Raw genomic sequence first — 5,472 nt, 5'->3', positions numbered from 1 at the left:
GCTGCATTCTCAAGACTTTGAACTGTGCCTGACGCATAGTTGGTGCTCAGTAAGTCAGCTCTGAATGGATTGGTGATGAGTGATTTCTCTCCCCTCTCAGGAGGCCAGCGTTTTGGTCCAGTCTGCCTTGGTTCAGTGGGGAGGGGCAGGGATGGGCTCTCTTGCCCACATTCATGCTTGGGCAGGGGCAGTATGTCTTTGAAGGAATGTGCGAGATGAGCGGTAGAGATGAGCCTGGGAGGTCAGCCCTCATGCTTGACCCCGCGGAGGCTGAGAGGTTAGCAGCTTTGTCCCAGCTCGCACTACTGGGTCTAGCTGCAGAGCAAGGCCAGAGGTCCTCCCTCCAGAACCCCGTGCCAATGACCACACAATCCAAGAGCAGGGTGGCCCTGGCCTGTGAGTTCCTGGTGGCAAGGCTGGCCGGCCGGGGTGAGCCGGAGGAGCTTACTGCCTGGGAGCTGGAAGGGCAGTAGCTCCATCAGGTGGGCCCCGAAGGCCGAGGGTGAGGGTGGTGGGAGGGCCGTGGTGTACTGTGTTTGGAAAGATCACCAGCTGCCGTTGGGGAATGGACTGTGGGAGAGGCAAGGGGGCTCTCAGTAGGAGACTAAGGTTAGCAAGGATGTGCCTGGATTGGGGCGGGGGGGGCGGAGTTTCAGTTCAAAATGACCCAAAGTAGCCCACCTCCCTTTCTGCAGCGACCACGGGATGGACGGGAACCCCCTGAGACGGGGAGGGATCAATGTCTAGTGGGAAGAGGACGGGGAAGGACCCGGTTGTCCTATCTTCTTGGCCTCAGCTTCTCCATCTGTGAAATGGGTAAGGACCGATCCTGCCCGCCCTTGTCTTGGCATCCAAGATGCCCGGGAAAGGACTTGGTCAGCTCGGCTCCTCCTGAACAAATGAGGCGTCTCTGATGGGGCTGGGACTCTGAGGGAGACAAATGAGGCGTCTCTGATGGGGCTGGGACTCTGAGGGAGAGCAGGGAGGTGAGCTGCAGGGCCAGGCAACGCTGGGAGGGCCTGGGACCCTCTGCCTCCCTGCTTCTCTTTTTTTTTTTCTTTCTTTTTTTGGCTGCGCAGCGTGCAGGATCTTAGTTCCCCAACCAGGGATCGAACCCAGGCCCCTTGCAGTGCAAGCGCAGAGTCCTAACCGCTGGACCACCAGGGAAGTCCCTCCCTTGCTTCTCTTGAGACCCTGGAAAAGGTCTTGGGATCCATCATTGTTGGCTTGAGTTTTTGTTTGTTTGTTTGTTTGTTTGTTTAAGAGCACTTCAGTCGCTGTGAGAATCCTTGTTCCTCCTCTTTCGAAGCCCCATCCTCAGGGACAGCAGACCCTAATCTCTGGGCCCTGCAAGGGCCAGGCCTTCGAGCCGAGGCGCCTGCTGTTGGAAGAGGCCTGGCCAGTCATGGGGGCAGCTGCTCTGGGGGCTGGGGCCGGGGGAGGGGAGGGCTCATAAAAGAAACCCTTCCTGCCCTTCTTGGGGCTGGGTCCCCGAAGGACACCATGCCCGGGTGCCTGGGGCCATTCCAATGCCCCCCTCAACAAAAAAACGCCATTTGGTTCATCAAAGCCATTTTGTCCCCGGCAGGGCCCAATTTGCACCTGGCTGCAGGTCAGCGAACAGGCGGAGGAGGGGCTGCAATGGGTTTACGACGGGGCCGGGTGGACCCGGGAGGCCGGGCCCCTGGGGGCTGCAGAGTTGGCACCTTTTGGAGCCCCACTGCTGGTATCTGCCTCTCCCTGCAGGCCCCGCCCCCAGCCCACGGGGCCAGCGGGAGGCAGGTCTCTCTGGAACCAGCTCCCAGGATGCAGCTGGGCTCCCAGACCCAGGGAGGGCCTCCAGGTGGGGCTGGTGGGCCCCGCCTCCCCCAAGGAAAGGCAGTCCCTGGGTTAGCACCAAGGCTCCCTGCCTGGCCAGAGCCACTCTGCCCTCAGCTGGTCTCCACGGGGCAGCCAGAGTGGTCTTCCCCAGAGCAGACTGGTCACAACACCCACCCACTGCCCGCTGCCCCCAACCAGCTTATAGCCTTCCAGAGCCTTCTGTCAGGCTCAGAATCCCGGCTGCCCGTGCTCTCTTAGCCTCGTCCCCATCCCCCCCTCCCCCAGCTCACAAGGCTCCCGCTCTGTCATCCCAGGAACGCCCTCCCGAGTTCAATTATCACCTCCCCAGGTAGGTCTTCCCAGATTTTCCTGCCCAGCCATCCCTTCCTAAGTCCCTGACAGCCCAGATTTCATGATGCGATCAGCAGCTGTCCTCCCAGCTGGACTCTGGGCTCGCTGGGGGAGAGACCCCACTGGGGTTTGCTCCCCTCTGTGTCCCCACCCTCTGAGCAAGCCTGGGGCAGAGCAGGTGCCCCGCAAATGTGTGTTGAGTAGAGTCACGATGGTGGTGGGTGTTTGCAGGTGTCCTGGCTGAGCCCTGGGGGCCTGTTGTTCCCTGTCAGGCCAAGGGGGTCCCAGTAGGACCCGACCGCCGGGGACCCAGCTTTTCCTCCTCTGTCGCCGGGAGGGGCACACGCTCTGGGTTGGGACAGCCCGAGGGTCTCCCCCGGTCCCTCCTCCACCACCAGGGCGGGGAGCCAGGGCACCGGCCCAGCCAGTGTGGCGAGTGTGGGGCTTTACGGTTTACACAGCCCCCCGAGGGCCCACCATGAGGAGACTGGGTGCTGGGCCCGGCTCTGGGCATGTCCCAGTCAGACACAGGTGAGATGGGAGAGGCCCAGCGCGCAGGTTGCCTGGGACCATTCTGACAATGGTGACAAACTGGATGTCTTCTAACAACACGAACTGATTCTCTTAGAGCTCTGGAGGTCGAGGTCCCCAGTGGGCTTGATGACTAAATTCAAGGCATCAGCAGGGCCGTGTGCTTCAGGGCAGAGTCTCTTCTCTCGCCTTTTCCAGCCCCTGGAGGCCGCCTGCATTCCTTGGCTGGTGGCCTCATCATTCCGACCTCTGCTTCTGCAGTCATGTCCCCTTCTCTGACTCTGATCTCCTGTGATGACACTGAGCCCATGCAGATAATCCAGGGTAGTCTCCCCTTAGTTTAACTTCATCCTTAACTTCGTCACATCTGCAATTCACCTCTGCAACATAAGGTAACGAGTTCCCAGGTTCCCGGGATCGGGACGTGGACATTTACGGGAAGGGAGAGACCCTTAGTATCCTCTCCAGGAACCGAGACGGAGCCCAGCTGACCGAGTCAGAAGGGCAGCAGCTCACCTGGCCCCAGGGGATCCTGGCCCTGTGTTGGACCAGACTCAACTATTAACTGTAGCATCTCCCTTGGTCCTCAGAACAGCCCTCTCAGGTAGATGCTGTCATCAGCCATGCTGTACAGGTGAGAAAAACCATAACCAACCAAATTCAGCCAGAAAAGCTGGGGCTTGAGTTCAGCTGGTGGGTGGGAGGCCGGACCCCCAAATCTGCCTACCACCCTGGTCCCACATACTTGGTTTTCACCTTAACTTTGAGAAAGTTTTATTGGCATGTGATACACACACAGAAAAGTCCACAGCTCAGTGACTTGCCCTTCATAGCCAGTAGCCTGATCAAGACACAGCCAGCACCTAGCACCTTGCCCCAAGGGTAACCGCTCCTGACTCCTATCAGCAGATCTGAGTTTTGCCTGCTTTCGCTTTGTATGAAGGAATCATCCGGTGTCTGTGCTCTGGGGTCTGGCTTCATTATCTTGACATTTGTCTGACCATCCTTGGGTGGGCTGCAGGCCACGTGTTGTTCTCAAAGCTCCACGGTACGCCACTGCACGGAGACACCAGGGTTACCTATGCTCTCACCTCTCCATGGGCTTTTCTAACCAAAGCTGCAGAGAACATTCTAGTGCGTGCCTTTTGGGGTACGTGTGCATGCATTTCGATTGCGTATACACAGGAGCACACAGGCTGAACAGGGCTCTCCTTCTTTTTGTATTTTCAGTCTTGTTCAGATATAATTCACATACCATGCCATTCGCCCATTTAAAATGTGTAACGCAGTGGTTTTTAGTACATTCACAGTTATGTGCAACTATCAGCACAGTCCGTTTTAGAACATTTTCATCACCTGAAAAAGAAACCCCACACCCTTTAGCTATCACCCCTCTTAAATCTCACTCCTCCCAGCCCTGGGCAACCACTAATCCACCTTCTGTCTACAGATTTGCCTGGTCTGGACTTTTCATGAATGGAGTCCTCTACTACGTGGTCTTTTGTGACTGGCTTTTTTCGTTTAGCAGAATGTTTTCAAGGTTTGTCCATGTTGTAGCGTGTGTCAGGGCTTCCTTCCCTTTTATGGCTGAATAATATTCCGTTTTGTTTCTCCTTCTATTGGTTGATTGCCATCTGGGTTGTTTCTACTTTGGGGCTGTGTTGAACAATGCTGCTATGAGCATTCAAGTGCAAGTTTTCGTGTGGACTTATGTTTTCATTTCTAGGAATGGAACTGCAGGGCCATAGGGAACTTTCAGGCTTTTCCCAAGCCATCCTCACCGACACCTGTTATTATCTGACTTCTTGATTCCAGCCATCATGGCGGGTGTGAGGAGGTGACACCCTCACTCTTGCCTGAGCCCTGCCCGAGTCCCTTGTGAGGGACAGCGTGGCAGAGGATCTAGGGTCCTCCCCGCTGCATCCCCAGGCAGGTGGGGACCCACCTGGCTGCTGGGCTGACAGCCCTAAACAGCATCTCTGATCTTCCCTGACTGCTGCTCTTGAGGACTGAAGTCTCCCTGGGCTGGCCTCTGACGCCTTCCCTTTCCAACTAGGACTGAGAAACTCAATGCCTACTGAATGAGCGCCAGCTGTATACCCAGCCATGTTCTAGCATCTAGAGACTCAGGGCAAGTGGGGAGAAGAGGCCCTGGCTTCCTGGACCGACCCTACATTCTGGAAGGGCAGGCAAATGGATACATGGGACCATCTCAAACCATGGAAAGTGCCTCAAAGCCAACAGTGGGGTGATACGCAGAGGGTGTCCGGGGCCGGGAGGACCCCCGGGTGGGTGCTGGGCCAGCTGGCTCAGGGTGCTTGCACCGTATGGCCAAGGCAGGTGCTCACGGAGCAGCTGAGCAGCGTGTGTAGTGCGGGTGGGGGCCCAGGGCATGGATTTTGAGGCAAAATCAGCCTCTCCAGCCGCAGTCAGGCCTGCAAGCCACGGGCCAGGCATTCCCAGGCCTGGTGCTTCGAGCTGTGGGTCCGAGTGAGGCAGTGGGTTGGCGGAGCCTTTAATCAGGCCGAAATGGCTGTGGAGGCCCCCAGGAAACACACACATGAGGAGCCGAGCAAGGCTGGCCCAGGCATTAATTCCAGTTTGAGCCAGTTTAATAAATAGCTAAAGAAAGAAACTGCGAACAGCTTCACGATTAGCCCGGACTCCTCACTAAGTGGTAGGTGGATTTCCGTTTTCCTAAAATAAGTTTTTTCCATTGCCTGGTGGCGAAGCAGCCGGAGTCCTCTGAGGGATGAAAGCCCCTCCTGG

The 5,472-nt window shown here is 57.1% G+C and overlaps 1 non-coding gene across 1 annotated transcript; it reads right to left on the bottom strand.

Moving 5' to 3' along the window:
* Positions 1-1,094: 1,094 nt before the first annotated feature.
* Positions 1,095-1,167, bottom strand: TRNAA-UGC. The gene has a single exon. It is a non-coding gene; the product is annotated as a tRNA-Ala (tRNA).
* Between the last annotated feature and the right edge of the window lie 4,305 nt (positions 1,168-5,472).

Source organism: Balaenoptera musculus, chromosome 8 (genome assembly GCF_009873245.2).
Source record: "Balaenoptera musculus isolate JJ_BM4_2016_0621 chromosome 8, mBalMus1.pri.v3, whole genome shotgun sequence".
Lineage (NCBI taxonomy): Eukaryota > Metazoa > Chordata > Mammalia > Artiodactyla > Balaenopteridae > Balaenoptera > Balaenoptera musculus.
This window is presented reverse-complemented; position numbering and strand designations above follow the sequence as displayed.